Genomic DNA, 18,711 nt, shown 5'->3' on the forward strand with positions numbered 1-18,711 from the left:
TCAGCCACGGGGGCAGAACAAGATGTGCCAGGTCCCCAACCATGAAGCTAATGAACCAAGGAGGTGACCTTGAGTCTCCAAAGCCCCTTTTCACCCTTTCCACATTCCAAGCAGCATGTTACTCTATTAAAAAAAAATAATAATTTAGGGGACTTCCCTGGTGGTCCAGTGGTTAAGTATCCAGCTACCAATGCAAGGGACACAGTTTCTATCCCGGGTCCTCGAAGATCCCCCATAGCCTGGGACAACAAAGCCCATGCTCCACAACAACAGAAGTCACAGCAATGAGAACCCCATGCACCGTAACTAGAGAAAGCCTGCGTGCAGCAACAAAGACCTAGTGCGACCAAAAATAAAAATATAAAATAAATGAATAATAAAAATAATTTTATTATGAAGACTGAGTTCAAGCTAGCTTATTCATTATTTTTTTATTTCTACTCAACCTAGTTTCAGAAGGGTTTAAGGCAGCTCACCAAGACTCATAACACATTGTATTTTTAAAAATAAATTTAGCTGATATAAGGAAAACAGAGCATAGAAGATATAAGAGTAATAGAGTATGGCAGAACCGTGAGGGAGACTACGAGACATCATAAAATTGACTATCAAAGAAAAAAAGGATCCAGAAGGAAAAATGGATAAACCCCTCCCCTTTTCCCCATAAGGCTCCACACTATTGTTTTTCTTAGTCCACTTTTAGAAAGATATTGGGTAGCAATAGATATTTTTTTCTTTTGGCCACACTCTGGGGCTTATGGGATCCTAGTTCCCTGACCAGGGACTGAACCCAAGCCCTCCACAATGAAAGCATGGAGTCCCAATCACTGGGCCACCAGGGAATTCCAGAGAAGCAATAAATTTGAGACCACTCTCCCCAACATGATCTGACTCGCATATAGAGTTTGAGCTTGGCTGCAAAGGCTCATTTACCATGAAATTCATGGAGCTTAAGCTTCAGGCCACTCATGTGCTCTTCTCAAGGCTCAGTGCCTGCCAGGACGAGTCAGGAAGGAGTAACCTCATCCAAGCATGGAGGCAGGCAGCATTGTCCCTACCAGGCGTGAAGCGGTGGAGGCTGAAGGGCACAGAATACAATACTACACGCCCTAATGAAGGCCTTAAGGTAGCACTGTGTTCACATCTGGACAATCCCTGCTGACAATCTGTTGCACTCACTGGGCAAACTGATCCCATATTTGAGCTCAAGGAGAAATCTCAATCAGACGTTGCACTGCAAGTAACCTGCTTGGGGGCAGCCTTCAGGGCTTCATGACCATATCATGAATCAAGGACAGGCACAGTAGGGGTTGGGGAGGACTTGGGAGAGATGGATCGGAGCCTACTGAGCTGCAATGAGAGTCTGTTTAGTCAAGGCCAAAGAGTTAGGGCCTTCCCTGTGGTCCAGTGGTTAAGAATCCACCTTCCAACTCAGGGAATTCCAGAGAAGCAATAAATTTGAGACCCATGGGGTTCAACCCCTGGTCAGGGAACTAAGATCCCACATGCTGTGGAGCAACTAAGCCCATGAGCAACTAGAGAGTCCATGTGCCGAAACAAAGATAACTGCATGCCACAACTAAGACCAAAGCAGCCAAATAAATAAATTTTTAAAAAGAAAGAAGGGAAATGGATTATCACCCCCTTCCTCAATTAATACATTCTAAGCACCTGGACTTGCTTTGAGGGAGACAAGGCTGGACTGAAAACAGCCTGGCACGTATACCACACAAAAGGGACTGAACTTCCAGGATGGAATTTCTTTTTTTCTTTTCCTTTTTTTTTATTTTATTGAAGTATAGTTGATTTATTATAGTAAATAATGTTAATATAGCAATACAGTGTTAATTTCTTCTGTACAGCAAAGTGACTCAGATCCTTGTATATATAGATACATATGTATAGACATAGATATCCCCCACCCTGTCTCCCCCTAGGCAGCCACAAGTCGATCCTCCATGTCTGTCTGTTTCTGTTTTGTAGATATGCTTGTTTGTGTTGTAATTTAGATTCCACATATAAACAATATCACACAGTATTTGTCCTTCTCTTTCTGACTTACTTTCCTTAGTACGATAACCTCTAGGTTCATTTATGTTGCTGCAAATGACATTGTTTCATTCTTTTTGATAGCTGAGTAATATTCCAGGATGGAATCTCTTGAAAGGATGTTTCACCCCAGCCTGAGTTTTAGTTCAGTTCGGTCACTCAGTTGTGTCTGACTCTTTGTGACCCCATTGACTGCAGCACCCTAGGCTTCCCTGTGCTTCACCAACTCCCAGGACTTGCTCAGACTTATGTCCATTGAGCTGATGATGCCATCCAACCATCTCATCCTCTGTCATCCCTTTCTGCTTCTGCCTTCAATTTTTCCTGGTATCAGGGTCTTTTCCAATGAATCAGTTCTTTGCACCAGGTGGACAAAGTATTGGAGCTTCAGCTTCAGCATCAGTCCTTCCAAGGAATATTCAGGACTGATTTCCCTGAGTTTATTGAATGTATGAAAGAAAAAGTGAAGAGAATGGGGAATTTGGGAGAAGATGCTCTCATAGATTAGTCCAGCTTTTCCTGGGGAGGGAATAAAGGTTGAGAAGCTGGGGGACAAGGGTTTGGGTACAATAATGGCCAAAATAAAATGGGCCAAAAAAGACAATGACACTTATGAATACACTGTTGACAGTTGCTGGCAATTCTCTTCCCAGTCCACCCCCAGCAGAGACTGTGACAAATCAACAGACCCTCAATTGCAGGGGGGCAGCAGGGAGAGGCTACATTAAGTTAATAATGATCCTTGGGGGACAGAATGAAAGACAACTGTCTGTTTACTTTCTACTTTCTGTCCCCCTGGAGAAGATTGAATATGAATGCATGAAGACTATAATCCCTTGGAGAACACCCTTGTCGTTCTGTCATGGTGTCTCTAAGAATTACAATTTATATAAAAGTATAATTAAATAGAGGCTAAAGATTTACATCAAGGGTTGGCAAACTTTTTCTGCAAAGGATCAGATAGTAAATATTCTGGACTTTTCAGGCTATCTGATCTCTGTCACAACTACTCAAGCCTGCTGTTTAGCACACAAACACACACACACACAAAGACAATATATAAATGAATGAGTGGAGGTGTGTTCCAGTAAAGCCTCATTTACAATCATAAATGACATTGCAGATTTGGCCTGCTGCTCATGTTTGTCGATACCTGCCTGCTAAGATGGGAAGGGGAGGCTCTAGAGAACACCAAAGTTTTTGAAATGAACATCAAAATACCTTTATCCTAAAAGTAAGATGAAATAGAAATAGGTACTCTTTTACAGGGCATATTCACTTAGGTTTGAACCATCACAATGACTCAGTGGATTAAGGCGATCTGGAAATCAGTTTCTCTGGCCAAGCCACTCAACCAGGGGCAATTTTCCCCAAAAGGAACATTTGCAAAGAACTGTACAAAAAAGATCTTCACAACCCAGATAATCATGATGGTGTGATCACTAATCTAGAGCCAGACATCCTGGAATGTGAAGTCAAGTGGGCCTTGGAAAGCATCGCTACGAACAAAGCTAGTGGAGGTGATGGAATTCCAGTTGAGCTATTTCAAATCCTGAACGATGATGCTGTGAAAGTGCTGCACTCAATATGTCAGCAAATTTGGAAAACTCAGCAGTGGCCACAGGACTGAAAAAGGTCAGTTTTCATTCCAATCCCACAGAAAGGCAATGCCAAAGAATGCTCAAACTACTGCACAATTGCACTCATCTCACACACTAGTAAAGTAATGCTCAAAATTCTCCAAGCCAGGCTTCAGCAATACGTGAACCGTGAACTTCCTGATGTTCAGGTTGGTTTTAGAAAAGGCAGAGGAACCAGAGATCAAATTGCCAACATCCGCTGGATCATGGAAAAAGCAAGAGCATTCCAGAAAAACATCTCTTTCTGCTTTATTGACTATGCCAAAGACTTTGACTGTGTGGATCACAATAAACGGTAGAAAATTCTGAGAGAGATGGGAATACCAGACCACCTGACCTGCCTCTTGAGAAATCTGTATGCAGGTCAGGAAGCCACAGTTAGAACTGGACATGGAACAACAGACTGATTCCAAATAAGAAAAGGAGTACATCAAGGCTGTATATTGTCACCCTGCTTATTTAAGTTATATGCAGACTACATCATGAGAAACATTGGACTGGAAGAAACACAAGCTGGAATCAAGATTGCCAGGAGAAATATCAATAACCTCAGATATGCAGATGACACCACCCTTATGGCAGAAAGTGAAGAAGAACTAAAATGCCTCTTGATGAAAGTGAAAGAGGAGAGTGAAAAAGTTGGCTTAAAGCTCAACATTCAGAAAACGAAGATCATGGCATCTGGTCCCATCACTTCATGGGAAATAGATGGGGAAACAGTGGAAACAGTGTCAGACTTTATTTTTTGGGGCTCCCAAATCACTGCAGATGGTGACTGCAACCATGATATTAAAAGATGCTTACTCCTTGGAAGGAACCAACCTAGACAGCATATGCAAAAGCAGAGACATTACTTTGCCAGCTAAGGTCCATCTAGTCAAGGCTATGGTTTTTCCAGTAGTCACGTATGGATGTGAGAGTTGGACTGTGAAGAAGGCTGAGCACGAAGAATTGATGCTTTTGAACTGTGCTGTTGGAGAAGACTCTTGAGAGTCCCTTGGACTGCAAGGAGATCCAACCACTCCATTCTTAAGGAGATCAGCCCTGGGATTTCTTTGGAGGGAATGATGCTGAAGCTGAAACTCCAGTACTTTGGACACCTCATGAGAAGAGTTGACTCATTGGAAAAGACTTTGATGCTGGGAGGGATTGGGTCAGGAGAAGAGGAAAACAGAGGATGAGATGGCTGGATGGCATCACTGACTTGATATACATGAATCTGAGTGAACTCCGGGAGATGGTGATGGACAGGGAGGCCTGGTATGCTGTGATTCATGGGATCACAAAGAGTCAGACACGACTGAGTGACTGAACTGAACTGAACTGAACTGATCTGAGCCACAGTCAGCTCCCAATCTTGTTTTTGCTGACTGTATAGAGCTTCTCCATCTTTGGCTGCAAAGAATATAATCAATCTGATTTCAGTGTTGACCATCTGGTGCTGTCCCTGTGTAGAGTTCTCTTGTGTTGTTGGAAGAGTGTGTTTCCTATGACCAGTGCATTCTCTTGGCAAAACTATTAGCCTTTGTGTGGCACTGGAGTGGCAAGCAGCAGAGAGGAGATAACCCACATCCAAGGTCATGGCAAATAGGTGGAGAAAAAGTGGAAAAAATGACAGATTTTATTTTCTTAGGTTCCAAAATCGCTGTGGACTGTGACTACAGCCACGAAATCAAAAGACACTTGCTCCTTGGAAGAAAAACTATGACAAACTTAGATAGGGTAATTTTGCCAACAAAGGTCAAACATAGTCAAAGCTATGGTTTTTTCAGTAGTCACGTATGGATGTGAGAGTTGGGCCATAAAGAAGGTTGAGCACTAAAGAACTGTTGCTTTTGAACTGTGGTGCTGAAGAAGACTCTTGAGAGTCCATTGGACAGCAAGGAAATCAAACCAGTCAATCCTAAAGGAAGTCAACCCTGAATATTCACTGGCAGGACTGATGATGAAGCTGAAGCTCCAATACTTTGGCCACCTGATTTGAAGGGCTGACTCATTGGAAAAGACCCTGATGCTGGAAACGGTTGAGGACAGGAAGAGAAGGGGATGACAGAGGATGAGATGGCTAGATGGCATCACTGATTTAATGGACATGAGTTTGAGCAAACTTGGAGAGATCGTGAAGGACAGGGAAGCTTTGTATGCTGCAGTTCAGGGTGTCACAAAGAGTCAGACACAATTTAGCAACTGAATAACAACAGGTGGCTTAGAGGTGCAAATGCAAAAGTCAAAATTTCAAAAGTCTTACAAGAAAACAGAACCAATACGTCCCACATTCCTAGGTAATAGAGTGTTGTGAGTTCAAATCTTGTGTTCACTACACAATGGATGTGTGACTTTGTACATATAATTTAACCTCAGCCTGTTTCTCCATCTGTAAATGATGATCACAAGTGCACCTAATTCATGGGGTGCATATGATTATTTAGTGAGATCGAAATAGATGTAGATATAGACTTAGATATAAGGTTTCATTTAAACAGTGCTTTTCATGAAGAAATTGCTATAGGGTTTAGCTACTGTTGGCTTGCACCCAGCAGGCCTGCAAGGCCTGTACTTGTCCAGCTTCAAGATAAAAAAAGAGCCCAGAGTCATCAACAGAGACATCAAAGGTTTAATGGACGGGAGAATCTCTAGGACACCCCACTGTGTGCAGCAGACAGTGGGCAGGACATGGCAGCAGACTTCATTCTGGAGGCCAGCAAGATTGAGAGGACAGAGATCAGTAGTTAAAGGGGAACTTGACATCAGGTTGGCTCATCAGTCACCAGGGAAACTAGTGAAAGGGTATGCCTCTCACCCCCCCTTTGATAACAATCACTAGCTGAATACTGAGGCAAGAACATAGGAAGGTCAGTCACGTGAGTAGGAGAAGCAGCACTGATCAAATAGGGGATGTACCGAGAACAATAGAACAGCCATCCTGAGTAGCTTGATCACACAGCTACTATCATTACTGTTGTATTTATTATATTCTTTCTGTTGCACAAGGATAAGTCTCTTCTTTGCTGTAGAAGGTCAAGGTGAGAAAAGGAAGCAATCTCTTTTTAATTCAATGCTCTGATGGTTCTACCCTCCATGGTTAAACATACATAGAAGCCTTGCATTCTAGATAAATTTGTGACTCACTATCAGGGGTCTAAATCAGCTTGGAACCTTCAGCTTCATGGCTGGATACCCAAGCACTCACTGTCCAGCTCATCACTAGGAAATGCCCAGTCCTGGCCCTTGGGGCAAGTGGGCCCAGCCCTCTCAAGTATCAGGCCCAGGATATAACATCAGTTGATACCAAAACTTCCCTACTTGCTACTGGCTACACCATGAAATTGATCGAGCTGGGATTTCTTCTGGGGCTCTTCACCTTCTCCTTGCTGACTACTCCATTAATGGGTGGTATGGCTAGGGTTACTGATATGATATGTGAAAGACTCAAAGGTATGAAACTGAAGCAGAAAATAAATCCAAGGACCAATTATGAATGAGGAAGAAAGAATTAGAAAAAATTTGATATGCAGATGGTCCAAGAAGGTCCTCCTTTAGTATCAATACCCATAAACGCTGACTATTGTGACTTGGGGCATCTATTCTAGGCATCCTGTGGAAGTTTGATGAGAAAAAACAAACCGTGATGCAAATAAGTCCTTTCCAAATGGGATTCTCTTTTGTATGCGGTGCAAAGGACTAGAAGTATTCTAAATTATGGGTTTCACGGTAAATTTCAAAAATTCCAGACCATTCAAGGGCATGGGGGGGAAGCATTGGAGGAAGGGATAGTTAGGGAGTTTGAGATAGACATATCCTCACTGCTATATTTAAAATGGATGACAAACAGGGTCCTACTGTCCGGCACGGGGAACTCTGCTCAATGTTATGTGGCAGCCTGGATGGGAGGGGAGTTTGGGGGAGAATGGATACGTGTATATGTATGGCTGAGTTCTTTCCCTGTTCACCTGAAACGATCATAACACTGTTAATCAGCTATCTGTGCTATCTGTGTTACTCAGTCATGTCCAACTCTTTGCAATCCCATGGACTATAGCTTGTCAGGCTCCTCTGTCCATTGGATTCTCCAGGCAAGAATACTGGAGTGGGTTGCCACGCCCTCCTCCAGGGGATTTTCCCAAGCCAGGGATCAAACCCAGGTCTTCTGCCTTGCAGGCAGATTATTTATCATCTGAGCCACCAGGGAAGCCCAAGAATACTGGAGTGGGTAGCCTATCCCTTCTCCAGGGGAACTTCCCAACCCAGGAATCGAACCAGGGTCTCCTGCATTGTACCAGGAATAAAACCAGGCTTTCCTGGTGGCTGAGATGGTAAAGAATTCCATGTATAGAGGAGCCTGGCAGGCTACAGTTCATGGGGTAACAAAGAGTTGGACATAACTGGAGCGACTTTGCACTTGCACAGGCTCCGGGGAAGGAGAGAACACTTGAACACATGGTTACTGTTTAGAGAAGCTTACAGTGTAGACGTAAAAGACAATGAAGTTTTCTTTCACAGGTATGATATACAGGCTCAGGTGCTTCCAGAACATAGGGAAAAAGTAACACAGTCCACACTGTAAGTCAGACACCCCAAATTCCAGCCTTGTCACTTAACAAACTAGTCCAAGTCACTCAATCCCATACCATCCCTTAGCTTCAGTTTCCTTGTATAAAGTGTGGATCAGAAGAATGCCTATATCAGAGGATGTATGTATAAAATAAGCTTGTGCATGTCACTGTATTTAAATAGCTACTTTTACCAAGGAATAAATCCCAGTCTGGCTGCTTGAATAGGATGAACAGCAATCTCTGGGTTGCCAGTACAACCATGTTGTAGCTGTTTGGACCACTTGCTATGTGATTCTTTTTTTTTCTTTTTTTTTTCTTTTTTTTTTTTTGGTATTTTTGTATTAAATTTATTTATTTCTAATTGGAGGATAATTGCTTTACAATGTTGTGTTGGTTTCTGCCTCACATCACCATGAATGAGCCATAGTATACACATGTCCCCTCCCTCTTGAACCTCCCTCCTACCTCCCACCCCATCCCACCCCTCTAGTTTGTCACAGAGCACCTAGCTGAGCTCGCTGTGGGATACAGCAACTTCCCATTGGCTATCTGTTTTACCTATGGTAATGTATATATTTCAATGCTGCTCTCTCAATTCATCCCACCCTCTCCTTCCCCTGCTGTGGCCATAAGGGTTATTCTTATCACTAAGAACAAAAGGTTTGCCTCTAGGAAGGGGACAAGGGCAGAGATGACAGGATGTGAAGGTGAAAGAGTATTACCTCCAAGGTTATGCATCTTGGTATGTATCCTGTTTTGAGCAGCAGGCACAGTTAACTTAAACTGGGGACATGGTTAGTATAGTGGGTCTATGAAAACTGGAAGGTAAGTGTTATATGTCCTGTCCAGGCAGTTAAGAGCCAAGAAAGAAGAGAAGGAGATTGTGCTTTAATATAATGTAAGATGTGAAAGGTGAATGTCATTACTTTGTACAAGATACTGGTAAAGAGTTTCACAGGAGGTTCAGTGGTATAGAATCCACCTGCCAAGCAAGAGACGTGGGTTCAATCCCTGGGTTGGGAAGACCCCATGGAGAAGGAAATGGCAACCCACTCCAGTATTCTTGCCTGAGAAATCTCATGGACAGAGGAGCCTGGCAGGCTACAGTCCATGGGGTTGCAAAGAGTCAGACTGACTTAGTGACTAAGTCACTATTACCAACCACTGATAGAACCTCCTTTTTCATGGCTCACCATCTCTCCAAATCACTGCTGAAGACCAGAAATTGGAGTTTTAATCAATTTGTATGCCCAAGGGCAACCTGCCAGGTGATCTTAATTCCAAGAGAAAACCAAATGTCTTCCAGTAACCTTGAATAGGGGTATTTCCAGACTACCATGACAAACGTGTAAAGGCCTGTGAAGACAAGCTCTTTAATTCCCCCTAATTCAGTGTGAACCTCTCGCGCAGATCCCTGCAAGATGCCGCTCAAATATGGCAGCTGTTATAACATTCACTTCAGATATTTCTACAACACCACCTCTGGATTCTGTGAAAGTTTTGTCTACTCTGGCTGTGATGGCAATCTTAACAACTATGAGCTTCAAATAGAATGTCAACTAGCCTGTGAGAAAGATGTCAAGAAGTAAGGAATTTAATGTTATCCTTGGTTATTGGGGAATGGAAAGGAGAGGCTTGAGATCCCAGGACAAATCCTGGCTGGGGAGGGGAGGTGGGATGATTGTCATAATCAAAACATTTAATAGTTGGGTTGGATCTCATATCACTTGTCGGTTTGCAGCTGGGAAATCAAAAGTCTAGAGAGAAAATTATAGCCATCATTTATTGGACAGTTAGCATGTGCTGGGTACTACACTATGTAATTACATATATTGATAGAATTTAAAATTAAAATCACCCTAAGATAGGTGTGTATCATTATTTTTATATAGCAGATGAGGAAACAAAGTCCAATAGTGGTAATTAACTGGCCCAAGATCACATTAATAAATGGCATGGCAAGGTTTCTAACCAAATCTGGTCATCCAGGGCTGGATCATCTTACATGCACAAGATCACCCAGACCCAAACCTTGAACTCCAAGACCTGTGAACTTAGGTCCATAGCAACATGCTGTTTTATAGAGCTAAGCTCCCAGCCCACACCTCACCATTTCTCAGTCATAAAACTAGAAGGAGGCCCACAGAGGTAATAGGGCTATGGTGTGGATAATCTCTAAGACAGTGAGATGGAACATGGCCTTGGGAATAGTTCAAAAGCAGAAAGTTTGTTTTATTTATTTATTTAATATCCCTAGTGACTCTTTGTAGCACCTGGCACATAGAAGACAATGACTAAGTTTTGAGGGAATGAAAGAGAGATTAATGAAGAATGAGAGTTTAATCAACGGAAGCAGAGGGACACTGAAAGAGATGCCATCCTCTGGGCTTTCCCTGAGATAAAAATGACAACGTAGTCCAGGGAGACATGACAAAACCTATAACCTGTTTCTTTTGTTTCTTTGTTTATTTTGCTTAAACAGACCATCTGAGGAATCTCCATCAGATTCCGAAGAAGAGCCATCAGGTTCTGAAGGATAGCCTGAAGAATCTGAGCGCAAAGCACACTGAAGCACAGCAGTGGGGGAAATCAGACCAGTTTTAAGATGTTTGAAATGTGCATGCTTTACTGTTTTCCTAATGTTAGTGTTGTGTTTCCTGAGAAATAACTGTATGATCATTAAAATGAAAGAATTTTATGTGGGAACCCTTCTTCCTCTCTGCATATCCCACCCCAACCCCCACCAGTTTATCCAGAGCTGGAATGTGAGCTGGTCCTAATCCATTACTCCCCACTCCCTCCTGAACCATTCCTCATGCATATAGTCAATGCTTACATTGTTAGAGATGTGACGAGCCAAATCTGGATAGGTTTATATCACTTCGCCTCTCAGGTTGAGTAGTTAGTAGAACGAAAGTACCAAATCTACACTACTCTTTGTCCTTAAAATCAAACCAAGCAGTGACTCTTAAACTCAAATGAAATGTTCTTGCACTCATAACAAATTTTTCTTCACAGTGTCTTCCAATTCATGTTCACCAAGCCAGGAGTCCCAATTTGTTTAACTATTGGGACTAATAGTTAACTAATAGTTAACTATTTGTTTAACTGTCTTCCTGATATCATCTCTATTTATCACAGCTATAGAATACTTGGACATTTTTCAGTGCCTCCATCACTGACATTTGACTTGGCTATTCTCAGTGCTGAGAAAAGAACTCTCAGCTTCAGTTCAGTGAGTATGCTTTAGCTCCCAAGAGAGTGACTATCCTGACACTGTTTGCCAAGCCTTCTGAACGCAATGCTACAAGGTTCCACATGACCATGATCTTCCCAGCTGTAGGACACTCAGCTTAGCCATCTCATTTCTGAATTTCTTTAGGCATCCCTTCCCTGAACCCCTTCCCTGTCCATCTTATTGACAGATTCCAATCATTCAGTGTGAATCACATCCTGCACCACCAGTTAGTTGCAAGGGCCAATGTCAGGGGCATTATGAACCAGCCAGTGAAATCTTGTTGCTAGACATGCAAGTTTGGTCTCTGCTCAGTCTTAAGAATAAGAAAACAAGTCCCCTAAACTGAGACAATTTTCTGCAAAAAATCTGATTACTTCAAGATGAGACTCTCGTCCAGACAGGGTTTACTCTGAATATATGTACATTTCAACTTTGGTGAAGACTCTAGAATTGCAAATCATTCTTGAACCCCATCAGCTATAGGAGACATGCTATGGAACCTGGAATATAGGCACTGGGCTAATCTGACTGGTCCACATAAATGAAAGTTCTGAGATTTTCCTATTGTGAGACATGAAACTGGGTGTCCCAGAGTAGGTTTGTTGGGTACAAAAAATGCATAACATATTCCCATAGACTGTTTGCTTCCTCTTCCAGTCAACTCCTGGAAAAGCCAGAGAATTGAGGGGGCAGAAAGTGTATAAATATTAATAACTAAACTCAAGACTAAGAATTCTTTGAGGAAAGAGGCCAGTTATACCTTAGGGAGGAAAGGATATTTTGATGCCCAAGACAGCTGGGCACCAAAAGTGGAAGGATGACTTGCATTACAGCTTTTAACTTGTGTTATTCTCAATACAAAAATCTGAGTCTGTCAGTGATTCCCTTGTCTCCCTTGGCAAAGCAGTAACAGCCCCAAGATACAACAAGGGCAACTGAGATAACATGTGTGGCCCTAGCGCCCAGCTAGAGTAAGGTGTGTATAAAAACAAGTGCAATTGGACTTGCCTGGTGGTCCAGTGGTTAAGAATCTGCCTGCCAATGCAAAGGACACAGGTTCAGATCCCTGGTCCAGGAAGACCTCACATGCTAGGGAGCAACAAAGCCCATGTTGCCACAACTACTTACTGAGCCCATGCACCTTAGAGGTCATGTTCCACAACAAGAGAAATCACTGCAGTGAGAGGCCCACACCCCACAACCAGAGAATAGCCCCAGCTTGCTTCAACTAGAGAAAGCCCTCATGCAGCAATGGAGAACAAGTGCAGCCATAAATAAATAAATAAAATAAAAAACTGGTGCAATTGGACTAACCAGACACAGAGTTTATTGTTTTGTCTTCTTCCTATACGCACCAAAGTGTCAACTGTCACATCTGTACGTGACTACTGGAAAAACTATAGCTTTGACTAGACGGACCTTTGTTGGCAAAGTGATGTCTCTGCTTTTTAATACACTGTCTAGGTTTGTCAAAGTTTATCTTCCAAGGAGCAAGTGTCTTTTAATTTCATGGCTGCAGTCACCATCCAAAGTGATTTTGGAGCCCAAGAAAAGAATATCTGTCACCATTTCCACTTTTTCCCCATCTATATTCCATGAAGTGATGAGACCAGAAGCCATGATCTTAGTGTTTTGAATGTTGAGTTTTAAGCCAGCTTTTTTCACTCCTCTTTCACCTTCATCAATAGGCTCTTTAGTTCCTCTTTACTTTCTGCCATAAGGGTGGTGTCATCTGCATATCTGAGGTGATTGATATTTCTCCTGGCAGTCTTGATTCCAGCATGTGATTCATCCAGTCCAGCATTTCACATGATGTAGTCTGCATATAAGTTAAATAAGCAGGGTGAGAATATACAGCCTTTCTCAATTTTGAACCAATTTTCTGTTCCATGTGGAGGCTGAGCCAAAGTGGAAACAACACCCAGCTGTGGGTGTGTCTGGTGGTGAAAGTAAAGTCCAATGTTGTAAAGAACAATATTGCATAGGAACCTGGACTGTTAGGTTCATGAATCAAGGCAAATTGGATGTAGTCAAATAGAAGATGGCAAGAGCGAATATCAACATTTTAGGAATCAGTGAACTAAAATGGACAGGAATGGGTGAATTTAAGTCAGATTACCATTATATCTACTACTGTGGGTAGTAGATATTTCTTCCCTTTTAGAAGAAATGAAGTAGCCTTAATAGTCAACAAAAGAGTCTGAAATGCAGTATTTGGGTGCAGTCTCAAAAACAACAGAATGATCTCGGTTTGTTTCCAAGACAAACCATTCAGCCTCACAGTAATCCAAGTCTATGCCCCAACCACTAATGCCAAAGAAGCTGAAGTCGAATGGTTCTATGAAGAACTCCAAGTCTTTCTAGAACTAACACCAATAAAAGATGTTTTTCTCATCACAAAAGGCTGGAATGAAAAAACAGGAAATCAAGAGATACCTGGAGTAACAGGCATGTTTGGCATTGGAGTACTAAATAAAGCAGGGCAAAAAACAGCAGAGGATAGTAGTTGTAATTAATTTCAGCCAATTTCAGCTCTTAGGGGAGTTGCTGCTGCTAAGTCGCTTCAGTCGTGTCCAACTCTGTGCGACCCCAGAGACGGCAGCCCACCAGGCTCGGCCGTCCCTGGAATTCTCCAGGCAAGGACACTGGAGTGGGTTGCCATTTCCTTCTCCAATGCATGAAAGTGAAAAGTGAAAGTGAAGTCACTGAGTCGTGTCCAACTCTCAGTGACCCCATGGACTGCAGCCTACCAGGCTCCTCCGTCCATGGGATTTTCCAGGCAAGAGTACTGGAGCGGGGTGCCATTGCCTTCTCCTCTTAGGGGAGTAGCAGCTCTGTTTTCTCCACACCCAGCCACATGACAAACAACTGTGCACATGTTCCTGGAGAAGTTTAAACATAGCTGTGGCAGCCCACTTGGGCAAAAAAATTCTGTTCTCCAAATATCAGGGATCTACACTCTGCCTGCTGATTGCCCATTCCAATCTCATAAAGAAGCATCTCCTCTCATTGTTACAAGCCCTTCCCCCTCTGGTCAAAGTGACTTCCAGGGCCAGTGCCTGTTTCCCTACACTTCATTTTTCTCTATCTGGGAGCCAGACATTTAAAAAATAACTACGTGTATAGGAAAAATTAGAAAGTGAGAATGCATGTCCTAGAAAGGGCTCAGAAAAAGATGTGAAAATATCATAAGTTTTCATTCCAGACTGATCCTCAACATAGGGACAGACTAAAGCAATAAAAAACCAACAAAACCAAAACAGCACTCACAAAAACAGTAACAAAATAAAATCACTCCCTAGGGAAGGGGAAGAAATGGATTTCCACATTATTAGATTCAAATGTCCAATTTTTGTAAAAAAAAAGAAAAAAGTCACAAGGCATACAAAGAAATATGAAAGCTTTTTAAATAAATCAATAATAATTGTTCCCGAAGAAGATCTGATGGAGGATCTGCTAGAGAAAAAGGTTTTAAGACAACTGTCTTAAAGATGCTCAAAGGGCTTTCCAGACCTGGCCAAGGAGGAGGCGCCAGCCTGGGAGTTGACATTCACCACAACAAGGACAGACAGGTTCCACACAAGGAGCCCAAGAACCAGGACATTTACGCGGGGCTGTTGGTCAAACTGCACAGGTTCCTGGCCAGAGGAACCAACTCCACCTTCAATTAGGTTGTCCTGAAGAGATTGTTCATGAGCCACACCAACTGGCCACCGTGGTCCCTTTCCCGGATGATCCAGAAGATGAAGCTTCCTGGCCAGGAAGGCAAAACAACTGTGGTCATGGGGACTGTAACCAATGGTGTTCGTGTTCAGTTCAGTTCAGTTCAGTCACTCAGTCATGTCTGACCCTTTGCGACCCCATGAACCACAGCACACCAAGCCTCCCTGTCCATCACCAACTCCTGCAGTCCACCCAAACCATGTCCATTGAGTCAGTGATGCCATCCAACCATCTGATCGTCTGTTGTCTCCTTCTCCTCCTGCCCTCAATCTTCCCCAGCATCAGGGTCTTTTCAGTGAGTCAGCTCTTCGCATCAGGTTTGTGTCCAGGAGGTGCCCAAACTGAAAGTTGTGTGCTCTGAGAGTGAGTGGCTGCGCCCAGAGTCGCATCCTCAAGGCAGCAGCCAAGATTCTCATCTTTGACCAGCTGACCCTAGCCTCGCCCAAGGGCTGTGGCACTGTCCTCCTCTCTGATCCTCACGAGGGGTGAGAGGTGTACAAGGCATTTCGGCAAGGCCTCAGTAACCCGGCATAGCCACCTCAAACCCTATGTCCACTCCAAGGGCCGGAAGTCAGAGTGCGCCAGAGGCCAATGAGCCAGCCGTGGCTGCAAAAACTAACCCAAGAGTCTACCTTGTTACTAAAAAGATTTTGGATGAAAAAAAAAAAAAAATGTTCATGGAACTAACTTGAAGAAAGTCAATACAATGAATGAATAAAATGGAAATATCAATATAGAGTTTTTTTTTTAACTAAAAACAAACAGAAAAGAAATTCTGGAACTGAAAAATACAGTAACCAAAATGAAAAAGCCATTAGAGGGATTCAAAGGTAGATTTAAGCAGGCAGGATAAAAAAGCAGTGAACTTGAATGATGATAGAAATTATCAAGTCTGAAGAACAGCAACAAAAAAAATATCTGTGGTATATCATAAAAATATATCAAAATACTCATTGTGGGAGTCCCAGAAGGAGAAGTGAGAGAGAAAAGGAAGGGAGAGTTTTTGAAGAAATATGACAGAAAACTTACAAAATTTGGTGAAAGATATGAATATAAATATCCAAAAAGTACAATAAACTGCAAGATGAACAGGATACCTATCTCTTATAGATAAACAGATTTTCTTCTCCTAGCCAAATTTTGAGTTCATGAGTGATGAGACCATGTCATCTGAGTCTTCTGTGTCTCTCTACCCATTCTCTTTTCCTCTAAACCTAGGACATACATAGCCCATCAGAGATTAAATCGTAACAATCAGCATGTCTGAAAGGAATTCCTCCATGTTCTGAGGCTGATAAAAAAAAACAAGGAAATATATCCTCAGTTGCAAAGACTTTCAGCTAGTGGAACTGTCATCATTTCTCAAAGTTCCATTCTAGTAGATGAGACTGAATCAAATAATTAGTAATATTAATCATACTACTAACTATAATGTTATGGTATATTATAGTATTACAACTGTAGTTATAATAGTATAACATAATCAAGTAGTATATAAATAAATATAACATAAATAAAAGTACAGCTTTCATAAGTGTTACCAATGACAGGTACATATTGCTATAAAATTATAGAAAAGAGGACTTGCCCTGATCAGGGAAGCCATGGAAAGGTTAACAGAAGGAATCACAACTGAGCCAAAACCTAATGGATGAGGCAGAGGAACAATGAGATGATAGAAGAACAGGCAGAGACAATACCATCTATAAAAATGTCATGGTTGAGAAAGTGACGGTTTTAACAGACTAAAAAATAAAATCCATAAGCTACGGGAAGAAAGAGTAGGAGGAAGTTTTGAGAAGACAAGATGCCTCTAGAGATGGGAAAACATAAAGTAAATAAATTGACAGGCATTATTATATTTTATTACTTCTTGTATTAGAATATAAATTCCTAAAATAGTCAGGAACAATATGATACTACTTACTAGGAAAACTATAAAGCTTTCATTAAGTCCATTAAGGTTGGTATTGACAAAAATATAATGGACAAAAAAAATCAAATCTAATGGGATGATGAAACGGTTTTGGAGGTGGATAGTAATGATAATTGCACAGCAACATGAGGGTACTTAATTCACAAAACTGTACACTTAAGAGTGGTTAGAATGGTAAATTTTATGATATGTATGTTTTACTATAATAAAAAAAATAAGTTCATTATAGCAGTATATTTATGTCCCCAAATGATCTAATATTTGATCCTATTGTAGAATCATAAGAAATTAATATCATAGCAAATGGGACACAGGGAAGTTGGATGTCTCTTTGGTTAAAGTTATGCATAGCTTCTATATCTATTCACTGGAAAAGACCCTGATGGTGGGAAAGATTGAAGGCAAAAGAAGAAGGGGGCAGCAGAGAATGAGATGGTTAGATAACATCACTAATTCAATGGACATGAATTTGAGCAAACTCCAGAAGATAGTGAAGGACAGAGGAACCTAGTGTGCTGTAGTTCATGGTGTCACAGAGTAGGGCACAGCTTAGCAACTGAACAACAACAAGCTTCTGCATCTAAACTTACAGCTGTGATTACTGTGAGTCTATTAACCAAGCGATGGGCTACTCAAGCAAGAGGATCATGATATTTACAAAGTGACATTTGACTATTAGTAATCTCTTCCATATTAATGATCTCTAATGAATATGAATGGTCTCACATTATGGGTTCATTTATTCCATAAGTTACTCTTGAGCAACAATTATGCATCATAATAAAATTTCTGTTCACATTTCCTTCTCTAAAACTTGTTCTTAGATTTTTTTGCCACTGTGCCTTGAGGCATGTGAGATCTTAGTTGCCCGACCAGGGACCAAACCTGTGCCCCTGCATTGAGAACACGAAGCTCCCCTGCCAGAAAGGTCCCAGTTCTCACCAACTTTTAATCTTACTTATTCCACTACCCTTGCAATAAAGGCAGACCATTATAATATCCCATAAATCCATGAATTAGGTTGTCTTTGCTTCCAGGTAAAGTGGACAAGGACGATATTTCCTCAAGATCTGCCCACTCAGAAAATTGTCATTCCTCACTCTTCTTCAGGGTAATGAAGCTATAAATGCTGAAGCAGTTGTTTTCAATCAGTCCTAACACACATACACAGAAGGACTGTGCAAATCAGACAGTTTTTTCACCATTAGTCATCCCTGAAGAAACCGTAAGTGTGGATTTCAAATACTGTAACAGCACAGCACAACAGGAAGAGCATGTTCCATAGGTTAAGAGTGTAAACTGCTTGCTCCTAAAATTTATTTGTGCCTTTGGGGCCATGTCATAAGTGGTCTAATATAGACTCCTTCCTTATTTAAAAGGACGTTCAATGGGTTCACCAAGTACTCCAAGCTTTTCTGAAGCACCCTTCTTTTGAAAGCTTTTTTCCAGACAAAGCAAGGAGTCAAGGACCCTCACTGTTTTCCACCCTATAAATTTACACCCACTGTCTTAGATCCCCACACACTGAAATGGAAAGTTTCATCTTCTCTCCCTGAGGACCTACAGTTCGGG

At 41.8% G+C, this 18,711-nt stretch overlaps 1 pseudogene; it reads left to right on the forward strand.

The window, feature by feature from the left end:
• Positions 1-14,971: 14,971 nt before the first annotated feature.
• LOC138091199 (large ribosomal subunit protein eL18 pseudogene) lies at positions 14,972-15,822 on the forward strand (annotated as a pseudogene).
• The last annotated feature ends 2,889 nt before the right edge of the window (positions 15,823-18,711 follow it).

This window comes from Capricornis sumatraensis, chromosome 15, assembly GCF_032405125.1.
Source record: "Capricornis sumatraensis isolate serow.1 chromosome 15, serow.2, whole genome shotgun sequence".
NCBI lineage: Eukaryota > Metazoa > Chordata > Mammalia > Artiodactyla > Bovidae > Capricornis > Capricornis sumatraensis.